The sequence below is a fragment of the Anopheles arabiensis genome, chromosome 2, assembly GCF_016920715.1.
Source record: "Anopheles arabiensis isolate DONGOLA chromosome 2, AaraD3, whole genome shotgun sequence".
Classification (NCBI taxonomy): domain Eukaryota; kingdom Metazoa; phylum Arthropoda; class Insecta; order Diptera; family Culicidae; genus Anopheles; species Anopheles arabiensis.
Genome location: NC_053517.1, coordinates 17,579,115 through 17,593,758, shown reverse-complemented (window position 1 = coordinate 17,593,758; position 14,644 = coordinate 17,579,115). Strand labels below are relative to the sequence as shown.

Here is a 14,644-nt window from a genome sequence, read left to right as displayed (position 1 = left end):
TGCCCGATAACACATCCCCCCCTTCAAACCATTCGAGCGGTTTCTTGTGACAGTGCCTTATCTAAATGCGTTCCTAAAACTGGGCCGCACTTGTGTTCCACGAAACGAGACACCTGGCGACATTAACGATACTCCCTTCAGAGAAGCATGTAAACGGTACTGTGCACATTCATAATGCTTCGGTAGCTTTCCGGGCGTACCGGGCGTCCCCCCGAAAGACGGTGCGGGTCTAACCCGGTGCTCGGAACCAGCCGTCACGTAGCGCAACTGTTGCTCCGCTGGTGGGAGATTTCCGGGAAGAGTTTGTTTCGCCTCAGCCCCCCACAACCAACGAGTGTGAACGGGTGAGCGCGTTTTCGAGGTGATCCGATTTGTCACACAGGACACGCCGGTCCCAGATGGCAGACGGACGATCCCGAATCCCGGCCGCATTACACGGTTCGTACAGTTTCCGCTTCATTTGATCGCCAAGCCCGATGAGGAGGAATGAAATACACACACACACACACACACACACACACACATAAGATGCCCGGACAAATCCGGCCGATAACACCATCGTCGACCACTGTGGAACCATTTTTGTTTTGGTTTGCTTCGAGTTTGGTTCGGGTTGGAGTTTTCACACAGCTTCCACTTGTTCCCGCACAATCTGGGACGTTGCTTTTTTTTGTCTGTTCTATTTAGCTCTCCCTTTCTCTCTTTCGCTTTCTCGCTCGTCAGTTCAGCAAAAAGCAATACACATCCGTTCTGGGCAGCTAGGACGCACGGTCCCGCCCGGCGTGAGAGTCGGCAGCAGCTGCTCCGTGCCCGGGCCCGATGTCGATATTTTCCATTCCATCAAACACGGAACCATCAACAAACCCCCTTTGCCCAGGCAGCCGGACCGGAAGGCTGTTTGTGCTGGTCGGGAGGCTGGTCGGTACCGATCGTCTCACTCGCCTGGGTGAACTACAGTACACAGTCGTTCCCTGTTCCCGGCAGCTCCGCTACCCGCTGGCACTAGCCTGACCGTGGACGGGCTTTGCCAGCCCCATGGAAATTGTGTCACTTTAAGTGTTTTTGCTGCCTTTCTCCGTTTCCTTTTGAACACGCCAGGACACATCACAAACACACGTACACTCTTTGTTGCCTCGCCTGTCCATCGTTATAGCTTCCTTCGCTCTCCGTTTGGTCGAAGCGTTGGGTACTGTTGCAAACTACTACAACTACGAATGGCCCTACGACTAGGGAGAGTGTGAATGTAGTGTTTCTTTTTTCAACGAAGCATTCTTCCCAGACGACGACGGGCTAACGCGGGCATCTGCTGCAAAGCAACGGAGCAAATGAAGGATACGGTCCGTTTTTCCCGTACCCGAAACCACTTAAGAGGCACGGCAATGGTGGAATGGAAAGGCACACCAGCGCACAATGAACGCTAGCCGCGAGCGAAATGTCCACAAAAGGTGTTGTGTTTGGTAATAAATTATTTATAACTTAAATACAATGCTCTTCTCCATTCAATCCTTTGTACAAGGTTACAATCTCGATCGAGTTTAATAAATGTTTTCATATCGTCATTCAATAGTAGATTTTTCAAACATTTAAATCATGTAAAATCACACTGAAACCAACAATTGCCCAACACATTCGTCCCAAACAGCTCACTGTGCGGGGAGCGGGAGCACACGCTAGCACATCTTTGCGCCCGTTTCGGAAATGGACAATGTTTATTCGGTTGCTGGTGATTCTTGAACCTGGCGGCGAAAGGAGGGTTGATGCCACCCCCTACCGGTGGGAATAGAGCCACCCGCGCGGCTAGATAGTGGAGCCACTATCGAACATGGTGGGCAAGCGGTAGCTGTTGACCAGTAGCTTGTAGCTATGGTAGTAGGGCCGTGACTTTACCCGATTGACCCTTTTCACTTTTCACTTGCTTTGCGTTGCTAGCGACACGAACAACGCACCAAGACGCACACGGAAGGAGGAAACGACCAACATCGAGGGGGAGGGTTTTGTCTATTGGTGTTTGTGTGCGAAGTAGCCTTTTCTTCCCAGCCAATCCTAGAATGTCCGGAACGGTTGGGGGGGGGGGGGTGGGAGGCAATAGACGCCCCGTACATCGTTCGTTAAGCTAAGTGAACATAATAAACGGTACGTAACATAAACATACACAACCCTTCACACCTCTCTCTCTCTCTCGCTCTCATGGGGGAGAAATTGTGGGTTGCGTTCGCGTCGGTTCACCGTGGGGGAGAGTCACACTCCCTCCCACTCCTCTAGCAAAGGCGAGACGCCATGAAACAATAAGCTTGATTCGGGTGGGTTAAGCAACCCGATAGTTGCGTGGGTGGCTGTGGCTGGATGGGATTCCGCGAAAGCGGAAAAGAAATGAATCAAACTGCCAGACCGTCAAAGACCGTCTTCCACTGCTGCTGCTGCTGCTTGCAGTGGTGGTGGGTTCGTTGTGTGTGTTTTTTTGTTTTGTTTGTATCCCGGAAGCTGTATGGCATACCTGAACGCTGCCCTGTGCCGTCGTCCTTCGCAAAATGCTCCGGGATAAATGGTTTCTGGATTGCGTTTGCTGGCGCTGACACTAATGGGGACAACTTTTCCCTCCACGTGGGCTCGGTGTGGCAGCCACGTGCGAGAACAGGAGGCTGTGCTTTTCCCCCTTTACTGCTTTTTCACACGAGCAGTACGTGTATACACATTGAACGGGCCAGCTCACTCATACATACACTCACTCACACACACACACACGCGCGATGGAAATGGAATTGTAATGAAATCAAAATTGAAAAACGCTTTTGTGCACACGTTTCAATTTTCTGTTTTGCTGCTCACCTCAAAACTAGCACACTCACCAATGATCGTACAAACACTAGCAAGCACTATCACACATACGCACGCGGTCAAGGGAACGAAACAGCGTGGAATCGCCCCTTCTTCCTCCCAGCACGGTCGTAAATCTTAACCTCCGTTACCCTCCCGGAAGCTCCCACACTTCCACGGAACCAACTGTTGGTAGCGGAGGCAGAGGCACCGAACTAAAACCCGAACCCGTGTGCGACTGTGCTGATAGGGTAATTCAATTAAACATCACTCCCTGCTCAAAATCCACCAACTGCGGGCACGGCCTCACGGGTGCGGGTGGGATGTAAATCCGAGCGCAGACGGTTCGGGCGAAATCTGCCCGTGAAACGGCTCCTGCTGGAGCCTGTTTATTCAACGCAACCTCACACTAAACGCACTCAAACAGACACACATACCCAAACTGGATGTCCCACTGGTGATGGCGCTGGTAAGCAGGTACTAAAGCAGGGCCGCAGCAGCAGCAACAGCAGCCAGCCAGTCAGGACACTCGCAGGACGCGCACGACACTCGACGAAAGCCCCGTAGTCTGGTCCGTATCGCACGAGCTGCTCACCGTAACTGAACGCGAGTTCGTTCGAACCCGTGCAAGATCGGGCCCGCCACAGCCACCGCGCGGTTGCTGCGTGTGCTTTTTCGACAGGGCAAAGAACGACACGATGAGCTTTCGTGCGGCTGCTCTCCCGGGCGACAAGATACTCTCAGCCGTGCTCGCCTGCTCTCGCTCGCTCTCGCTTTCGCAGGACATCGCGCTTATCTTGATGCATCCACCCCTTATCTGGTAAACAGCTACTACTACTACTCGCGAACCCAACACGGCCGAACTGTGCGACATTAGCCCTTCCGGAATGCTCTCTGTTTTGATGGGCTGGGTAGAAGGAATGTGCGGTCGCTGGCGTCTCGACTCTCACACGCGGGTTTGGCCGACGCGGCAAGGCGACGTTTTCTCCGAAACCGGGACACGAAGCCATCCCAGGGTGCCGTTGCATTCGCTCATGTTTATCCTGTGTGATAAGATGTGTGTTGCTTTGATCAGGAAGGAGCGATAAGGAAGCTGCGGAGCGAGCAACCGGAACAGTGTGGTGCACAACTGTGCCCGTTATTGGATCTGTTTATTGCGTGTATTGAGCGAGAGGCGTTACATTACACGTGCAAGCAGCATTATTGCAGAAAAAACCAAAATACGTACGAGTGTTTCTTTGAATGTGTATCAACAACACCAACACATTTATAAAGACTTTTAATTTTCATTATTCTTGTTAATTTGGCTTACTATTTTTCCTTATTATGATACAAAAACCATACTATTTTTAAATTTCTAGCTGATGAAAGTAGGACTACATTGATGTAGAAGAAGTAGTTGTTTAGAAATTACTCTTTTTATAGCACGGACTATAGAACTATAGAACGGGATAAAACATTGAAAGGGGTTAAAGAAACGACATTAAACATTTTGAGCATACTTTGAATCCTTTGGTTAAGTTCGAAAATATAAGAATAAAAATGGGAAAAATATAAATTATTATTGAATACACTTTTTTCAATTTTCAGCTATAATCAGATTGCACCGTCAAACGATACCACAGCAGATTATTATGGCACACATCCTTAGCTTTCGTGGGAGAAAGCTTTATCCTGTGCTTTTGTCTCTACTTACTGTTCTAAAGCTTCGAACGAAAAGCTCTACGAATGTATGAAATTTGCAACATAATCCTTGCGGTGAAAAGTAAAACCAGTAGCATTTACGGTCCGTTAAAGTAACAGAAGGTGTCGTACGCATAAATTGCTGAACCAAAGGAAAAGTGTGAATTTTTTGTATTACATAAAAAACTACTTTCACATATACTTTAGTTTTTTCTCACTTTTATATTTTGTCAATTTCGCTAGGGGGTAAGCGTGAATTGTTAAGGTTTTAGCTCACGGTAAATTTTTTCTCTCCATCCAGAGTCAAGCTTAAAACAGCATATGGGTCGTCTATTCGTAGAAATTCCTACAAATAGTCCTGCAAATTTTGTAAAACAAGGCGCCATCAAGCATTATTCTATGGAAAGGTTTAATCATTGTTAAAATAAAATAGTCAAAAAAAAGGCATCATATCTTTCCATCTAACAAATAAAGCACGCCAAACAATTGTTTGGTAACTTTTTTGCTTTGATGCCTCCGAAGCGCAACTTCTAGCGCCTCCCCGTTCCTAACTAGCCGGCCGCACGCCGCAAGGGCCGCACAGATGGGATCAAACCAAACAAGCGTGCGACTTTCGCTCCCGACAAACATGTGCTGCTTGAGTGATGGAGAGCCAAATTCTAGCCTTAAAAAACACTGCCAGCAAAAACAACTGAAACAGCTTCCATTTGCCCACTAAAAGTCTTCCACGGCAAACGGCAAGCGCTGGGGTCGCTTTATAAGGAGCGCTCCGTTTTTTTTTTGTTCCCTTCGAAGGGGTGCTCCCGCTTCGGGGTGGAAAACTTTGCTTGTTCCAATGGTCCAATTTAGCCGAACGATGAATGGTCAGCTCGGGCCAGCTACCATTAGTCGCCTTTCCGCCTGTCCTTACGTCCGTGTAACCTTGTCCTGGGATGGTGGTGCGGCGAAACCTGTCACAGAGCCCTGGAGTTCAACAGCAGGGGAGGGTAGATAGGGGAGGGGGAGCTGTAGGCCGTTTTTCCTTTGTTGCCTTGGCCGAGGGAGACCCGTCTGGTGGGAGGAAGGGTCGAACGGGTCGAAGGTGGGTGCGAAAATCGAATGGAATGCTTGTTTGTTTACTTGTTTACTTGATCAAAGGAGAACGGCATCCACGGTCGGCGCCGAAGGAAGGACAAGCACACCCCCAAAAAAAAAACAAAACAAAAATTGCGGCAAAAGAAATTGTGCAAAGCAAACGGCTGTTACGTTCCGTTACGTTTCATTTCCGTTTTGGTTTAAAGTTTGGCTTGGCTGTTTTGAAAATAATTGTACCGGCATGTGTTGTTTCCCCCCCCCCTCCCTGGGATGCATGTTCTGGCGCAACTTTGCCACTGTAAGACAGCAGTAGACAGCAACAGTGCCAATGCACAGCGATACGATGAGATTGTATTGGTTGGGATTGTACACGTTTGGACGCGTAAATGTGCTTCACCTGTGAGGGAATGATTTGGTTTAATGTAAATAAATACCAATTATAATTAATAATTATATAGAGTTGAAATGTAACAAATGTTCAGACAATGCTGCTTCAATCATGCAAACATTCATCCATAAAAGAAGATATCAGAAATCAAGATTATTCTTATTTTTTATTTTTGTATCTTGCTTAAGTGTTTCGAGCATCATTGCACTAAATACTCTGACATAGCGAACTCTCAGTAAATTCTGCAGAAAATTCAATAATTTAAAAAGGATTTCTTAGAATGGTTTTAACCTTCACCATTCCTGGTTTATGCACCAGAAGAACAAAACTACATTTACCGCACACCACGACAAAGTTGTCAATCCATCTTCAGTACAGCAATGCATCGAGTGGGGAGCATGATCATGATTTAAAATGCAGCACCCTGCTTATCGTACTTTTATTCGATACGGGAATAGCGAGCATTGTCGGGCGGTGAAACTAAAAATAAAATTCCGTTTTATGGCACTCAAGTCAGCTCAGTGAATTGAAACGGGGCAGTGTAATGCTTTTACGAGGCAATCCACCGAGAAATCAAGGCAAGTCGGTACAGCGATAGCTTTTGTCTTACACTTTCTCAAAGAACTGTGGGGGCGACTTAATGCAGCTGGGTGTTTGCGAGCAGTTCATCAGTATCTTTTAAAGAAATCGAATTGAGTGATGCGCCACAGTTGAATAATGTGTGTCTATCTATCCGCTATCATCCCACCCGTCCATTGTTTTACAAAACGAGGACATTTGAACTTGGGAGGGGGGGGGGGGTGAATAAAAAAGCGCAAAGGTGTAAGTTGTTCGTGTGCATGGTGCTCAAAATTCATAAACATCATGCTAGCAGTAGCGATAAACAAATTGATGACACGGTATGGCTCAGTTCGGTGGGAGGAACAAAGTGAGTGTATATTGTAATTCGCCCCAGGAAAGGCCAGAAGACATGATAGAGAGAGCAAGAGAGAGAGAGAGAGAGAGAGAGAAAGCCAAACTATGTTGGAGTAAGAAAAAGCAAGAAGGTGTCAAGTACCTTCAAGGTAAGAAAGTTGATAAATTATTCATCAGGTACTCGTGCGAGTTGCTCCCGGTCTTGGTAAGCCTCACGGGTACCGATGCTTTATTGACAAGGCGTATGGTTACGCGCGTTCGCGTTTGTGTGTATGTGTGTGTGTGTGTGTGAAAGATTATTCAAACTTTCGAGCGAAGCGTTGCTGCATCCACACTACCAGCACACTGAAACTATGCTGTCGAACGCATGTTAGTCAAACAGCTAACGACAAGGGCCGGGCTGTCGGGCGTGCCGCGCGGATATGGTTGCTCGAGCAGACGAGTGTGCAAATACTTCCCCGAGCAATCACCGTGCCGACGAAGACACCCTTCGCACGTATCAGCCTGCCTTTGCACGCACGTTCGGTGAATAATCGATGGGAAAAGAACTTGAAAACACGATTATTTCGGAATAAACTAACACCGTTTTCTGCCGCAAAGTATTTTTCCGATGTGAACCCGCCAGCGAGCAGGCATACCGATTTGTGCCGATTTCCTGCGGAGCCCACCGAACACCACGAACACGACCGCTCTTGCTTGCGGATCGGATGTGTAGGTGACCTTCAGTGAAGTGCATGCTCAATTTGCACCTTCTGCAACGCTCAGCGCACCAGCATCTCCGAACCGGCTGCACGAGGGTGGCATCCGGCTGCAAAGGACGGAGGTCAGGCGATAATAACAAACACTGACGATGAATTTCTACTCCGCTCCATCGTACGCTCCCTTTTCGGTCGCAGTCCGGGCGAGGATAAACCGAAGGGCTGCTGCTACATCCTCTCCCTGCATGCAAACACACACACACACATGCACACAAACAACTGACGCTGGGTGGTTTTGGTGTGGCGATCCGGCGATTGTGGTGATGGTAAAAATGGGAATTTAATGAGTTTCATGAATTTATTATCTGTCCCACTTTCGATTTAGTGACAAACGGTCGATGGCGGGACGGGCCAGTTTCTGCTGCTGCTGCTGCTGCTGCTGCTGCTGCTGCTCTGTCACCTATCCTTGTGGTGCTTTGTGCAGTTGTTTAGCTTGGGGAGCCGTACAGGAACCGCACCGGGCCCGCGGGCCGTTGGAAGGGCGTGCATGCATAAAAATGGCACGGGCGTGAATGTGCAACGGAAAATGACATACCGGTACTTTACCGTGGCAACACTGACACCACAACTGACTGTGTATGTGTGTATTTGTAGTGGTGATGTTTGGTTGGTTGGTTGGTAGGCTGGTGAATTACTTTCTGGCTTGCTTAGCTACATTAAGCCTTTAACAAATGACATTTCCGAAGCCGTAAGGCCAAGAGTTATCTGTCGGAACTCTGAGGACAGCTAAAGTCGTGGAAAAATTATGTTTGATTTAAAAGTTTTGAAGTTTAATTTTCATCTAAAACTTTTGAACTCCGAAATACTTCTGAACTCCAAAATGATTCAATGTACAACCTCGACTACTGTCAATTTGTTTTCGACGAAACAAACTCTAAACAACAATAAAACAATATTTTCATACTTTACGAGCTATGTTTTTCAGACGTTATTCTATCTTCAAACAAAGCTTAATACGTGCTAGCTTAAAACAATTCTCAATTGTACATTCAGGAGCCTATTGTGTAGTCATTATGATGAGTTTAATTTTAAAAAATAGCTATATCATGAGATCTACATTTTTTCGGCCGCGACAAACGGTTCACCCACAATCAAGTTTCCCACGTTTTTCCAACGATTCCCAAACACTCACCTTCCGATCGTTGCTCACGGCAATGAGTGCTCCGAAGACGAGGACCACTCACGGTATGCACGAACGGTACGCTGTGTTTCTTTTGAGTTTATTTCTTCCACCCAGCGGTATGCGATTGAAATTGATCCTATAATAAAGCTGTCGTGGATTTTTTGTTGTATGTTTCGATGTGCACAAAACTCATTCCCGCGTTGAAAATGTAGTAAAAAAAATAGTATTAAAATTTATGCTAAAATGCCAACGCGCACATATTGTTTATCGTACCGCTTTCTGCAAGCACCCGGCGGAGATGCAAAGCGGTCAAATTTAGTTAAACATTGCCTTACATTCCTGGAAACTGTCTCTCAGTTTGAATCTATCCCTGAGATGGATCCATCCATACATGGAGCACGGGGGTGGGGTGGAGGTTTATTTGCATACACCAGCCGTAACGTCAGCAAAAGGATAAACGTGCCAGTCCCATGACCGGCACACTGCTGACGACGGCCTATAATTATTTATGACCCACTCCGATCGTTACGGCCGCGAAAACCAGTTGGGATTTAAGTGTGTACCGCCCGGGTTCAGCACTTCATTAAAGGCAAACGCTCGCTGCAGCATTCAGCACGCCAGTGTATGTGTGTGTGTATGAGTGGACAACATCAAACATTACGACGGATACAGCTGAGATGCTGAGATGATTTGTCTTCTATCTCTCCCACCCCGGGAAAAAAAATGGGCGACCAAATGGTACAGCAATTGATGAGCGTTCATCACGATCGTTTACACTACGCGTACTCTGGTGCGTGCATTTATATGCTCTCGGAGCACAGAAATGGAAGTTTTATAGCCGGGTCATCTGAGAGCAAAACCAGCAAAACTATCACTTCCAATATACGGACGTCGGGAATCGGGCGTGTGTGGTAGGCGAGGTCCTTTTTTTCTTGCCACTAGGCACTATTTAGATTACCATCATTACGCATAACGACCCGTAAACGGTTCGGCGATCCAACGATTCACTTTCCGCTGGGAGTTTGAAACGATCGAATCACGTTTGCCAATCAACTGTTGGGACTGGTAATAAAGCGTGATGCTTTTTTTTCGATGCACGTAACACGTTAAAACGAGTACGGGTTCCTGGATTTGGATGACTTTCCAGTTGCAGGGTGTTAGCAAGTTGTGCCCCCTAAATTCCGAATCTAGTAAGTGCAGTTTCGGTGCTGCGAGGAGCGAGGCTGTAAAGCATAAACGTTTTATGTAACGTGGTGGATGTATGAAATACGTAAAAATCATTAAAATCCGTTCCAGTTAGGTTTCGGTATCCGTTCGGTTTTCGATGGTTGAGTCAAGTCGAACTATTGGGAACGATGCACGAGTTTTCGGGCTCGGCCCTGGAACACGCTCTGGGTACACTCCTTAGCAAAGTAAAATGGTTGCACAGTGGTATGAATGATGAAGCGAGAAGGTTGATTGAATGATTGTTAATAAATTTTAGTGAATAAGGCATGTTGCAAAAATGATTTTTGATGTGTTCGTAGCTTTCCAAATACGGCGTGAAGAATTACTTCAAAATAGAACTTCTAATGCATTTTGGTGATTGTTCTTGTAAAATGCTGCTGAGTTCGTAATAAATCATGTAAAACAAAACTTTGATTGAAAAATAGTATTGTTAATGGAAAAATGTGTCATAAAATAAACGTCATAACGTGATAGCTGACATCTGACCGTGCAACCAGACATGTCGATCTAATTTCACGCTGTGAATCGTGAAAAAGAAACCCTAATCGAAAACCTGTACATAGGCCGACATGTTCGCGTAGGACGTTACGTCAAATAGAAGAAGAATGAATATGGCTGAAACAATTCTCGCCTAAATGTTTGTACACAACAGTCATTCTGTATGGTGCGATGACGTTCGATGAATTGCCAATTTTTTCTCGCGACCACAAAATATTCACCGTGTAACAAATTGTTTTTATAAAGGCTTGTCATCGAATATCATCCAATGTCATCGATGTTGGCTTCACCTTCACTATTCGTCTGGATGCACGGTGAGTCTATGCAACACGACAGGCAAGAGACAATGTTTGCAACAAGCCGCAGAAGAGTAGTAACGAAACAAATATGCTATACCAATAAGAAGAGGAAGAGTAAGAACAATTAGAGGAAAAAGAAGAAGAAAAATTTATAAATTGAACTTAAAAATAAACCTAAATGTCTTAATCGAGTACTAAACCATAACTTTGAGTAAAACAATTTTTATGATAACCCATTTCATTTTACATAAATTAAAATTTTAAAGAAGTTAAAAGAAATACTAGCTATTTCAATTGCTCCAGCTACCGTTCCATTGTGCGCCAATCGCAAGCGATCCACAGTTCACGGTCACGGCCAGTGTTAAATGCTTAATCCGCTGTGCAGATAAACTCAGTACCGTTGGGCGGCGCCCGGAAAGCACGGAGCAGGCGGAAGGAAAATACAATCTACCCGGCCCATCACAACTGGAATGCTTACTAATGGACTGGTCGGAGGGACCCGTAACTCGATAATACCGCTTAACCTTACCCTTTGCTACGCAGCTACATGCCCACAACACACTACCACTCTACCATTGGTCAGCTATCGATAGGCAAGATAGCTTTGCCAAGTGCTCGTACCACGTTGTTACCCCTTTCGACCCAGACCGAGGGCTGTAGGGACAGGACGGGACCCGATTCCGATTTCCGGAACCCAGAACCCGTAATGCAAAGCAATAACAAAGTTACATCGACGCCATCTGGTTAAAGTGCGTTAAGTAAAACTTTCCGTCCAACCAAGCTCGTTGTGCGTAATGGATGAGCATACAGACAGTCCGTCTGGGGCAGGCCGGTCGGTCGAACTTCGAACAAGAAAGTTATACGTTGTACTAGGCGCACCGGAGACGCACAAGTAGCGATGCAGGGGGCGGCCATGATGCCGGGGCGACTTAATAACAAATGGCAGCAAAATTGGCTCGTACGTTCATCTTGCGCTCGAGCGATGAGGTCTGCGATAAAGTGTAAAAAAAGGATAGCCCCACACTGCACATCGGCGACCCAGCCCGGGCGGTGGGAGGGCTGAAGGCATTACTTAATAGGTTCACAGCCATACGGACAGCCGCCGGGCAATGGTTTTGCTGGGATACGACGATTGCAATCGATTTATCTGATTGAATTAACGGGCTTGCGAATAGTTGTGCTGACGATGCGCAGCACAAATTTTGCACCACACGGGGCACACTGGGCAACGCGAACACACAGTCCGTTTCCGTTAGGTCTGGTTCGTTACCAAAAGCCGTAACCAGTTCGTTTTTCGTACGGATTCGTTGCTAAAGTTATTAAAAATCCGTTTATCCGGTACCGCTGTAGGATACGTACACCCAGCATCTCCATTTGATGCCCTAAAAGGGAAGTACAGGAAGAAAGATGTAGGCCAGAGGAAAGTGCTGAGGTTTGGTCATTCGACCGAGCCGAAGTGTGCTCGGTGCGCCGTAATCATCATCCTATCAAATTAAAGTGTCCGCAAAACACGGGCCGGCATAATTTTTCTATTTATCGTGCCATTTCGTAGCGTGTCACCGGCTTCCGGCTACCGCGTCCGGTTTTGCGGATATATTTGCCCACGCCCTTGGCATTCCGGAGCACTTTATTTTGTTTGTTAGTGTGTCGGGAGTATTTTTTTTTTTTCGTTTGCTGTATTGCGGATGGGACAAAACCGGCAGTACGGCCACCCTGCAGAAGAGCTGTGTGGCTAAAAGTGGCTCAAAATGAGAGCTCCCGACCACTGCTACACACCTCCGACCAGCAAGCAGACAAACACTGGACGAAGCTGCAGAAAAAAATGGCCCCGTTAAATGAAGTTAGGAAGCGAAAGGAAATATAAATGCTTAGGTAAACACGGACTGGTGACAAACGCAAAGCTTTTGAATGGGTGGGGAGAATTGGAGAGGGATGCACACTATTGGAGGTGTTTGCCGAAAATACATTGATTATCACCGGCACCGAGAACCGCACACACACACACACACACAAATGGGACAAGGAAAGGTGTAAAACGGAAGACGGAAGCGGTGTGCAAAGAATCATTTTGTATCCGTTTTTACGCTTTCTTGCTTTTTTGCTCGGAAGGAGGTTTACAGAACTGTGCTCGTCCGTTTTCTCCGAACCATCTCTCTCTCTGTCTGTCTGTATTTCGCTCGCTCTATCTCTTCCTCACGTGCACGAACGTTTTCCACGTGAGCCCAACGTCCCAGTCCAAGCAGGCAGGATCGTCAGTTGGTTCTTAGTTGTTTCTTTTTTTTTCGGCAGCACTTTACGCCCGAAAGCGCTTTCGGGCTGTCGAGCGTTGATATCCGTTGCGGATGACGAAAATTGAGTTATATCTTCATTTTCTATCTATTAGAAAGCTGTGCGGTTTCTGTGGCTGTGTTTCAGCAACATTCCCAACCATTGGCTCCCCGCGGTACAGCGGTTCAAAGGCGAAGTGGCACACACGATCCACGTGTGGAAAGGACGACCACGAGGCTGAAGATGAGGGTGATGATGCTGATGATGGTGCTTTGCTGGTGGTAAAAGTTGAGTGTTTAACGATGTTCAGGCGGTAGGCAAAATTGTGTGTATGTGTGTGTTTGTACTGAGGAGGCTGATGGCATTATTTGGCAAGCATTGCTTAATCCCAGCACTGATCGGTGCTCTTTTTCTCTTTTGCTTTCCGTACCGCCTGGCACAATGGTGAGGAGGAGAGAGATGTTTTTTTAGCATTCTATGGCTCTCTCGTAACATCTTCTTTTCAATATGTGTTATTAATTTGATTAAATAAAAGGGAATGAGAAATATTAAGTAAATTTGACCGTGTTTTAAGCACTGATGAACATTAAAGAGCATTACCGTTGCTAACGAGCATTACGTGCTAGTCTTGTTGTACATGGTTGTTTGAAATTCAGGATAAAAATAAATGCAAAACGCAAACGATAACAAATGCAACGGAAACTATGTAATACAAAGCTTGGGAAATGCTTTAGAACTAAGAGGACATAATTCTAAATGTTGTTGACAGCTCCACCTCTTAGCCACAGTATCGCAAAAGTACGCACAATTTCATCAACAAGATAAAACTATGCTTTGAGCTTAATAAACAAAAAATCTCTCATCTCAAATTGGCGAAGGTATTTTTTGTTGCTTCTCAAACAGGTAAACACGCCCAAATATCCAACCAGGCATAATCAAAGTTAAATTACTTTTTTCAGCCATGGCAGGCCACAGGTTTTTGGAAGACAAGAAGAAGAAGAAAACGAATACAGCGAGGAGAACGCTTTGTAATCCCAAAGAATACTTCCAACGACAGCTTCAGCATACGAATTTGGAAACTAAACGTTTGGCTGCCTTCCAGGCGTTCATAGGCGTGCGTCCTGTGTTGGCGTAAGAAAGTAAGACAATAATCAAATAAATGAAAGCCCTGTGTCCTTGTGCACCAGGACGGAGCGCGACGGTGTGTTTGGGATAAAATAGAGGGACAAGATAAACAAATAAAAATCTACTTTAGATGGAATTTATTAAGCTTTATGGTATGAATAGAAATACTGTTTGCTAATGATAACATTTTGAAGATCACACAATGTAGGGAAATAGCTTAGTTAGCACGCTGAAACCTTCTCCTTCTTCTACTACTTGGCGTTATGTCCAACGCGGACATGATGGCCTATAAAGGCTTTGGAGACTTGTTTAGTGCCTCGCAGTCAGATAATCAGTCCTTACTACTTTGGGACGGTCCATTCAAGGCTTGAACTCATGACGCACATGTTATTGAGTCGTACAGCTCGACGACTATATCACAGGACTGTCCCATGAATCTGGCAAATATTCTGCTGAAATATTGAAGCTAGAC

At 46.1% G+C, this 14,644-nt stretch overlaps 1 protein-coding gene across 2 annotated transcripts in view; it reads right to left on the bottom strand.

Moving 5' to 3' along the window:
* Positions 1-3,402, bottom strand: part of LOC120893862 — a 68,476-nt gene extending 65,074 nt beyond the window's left edge. Inside the window, exon 1 of one of the 2 annotated variants that reach the window (XM_040296005.1) lies at positions 2,495-3,402. The gene's annotated coding sequence lies outside the window, so the exon portion shown is untranslated. The remainder of the gene's footprint in view (positions 1-2,494) is intronic. The other variant, XM_040296004.1, reaches the window with a different exon arrangement.
* Positions 3,403-14,644: the final 11,242 nt, after the last annotated feature.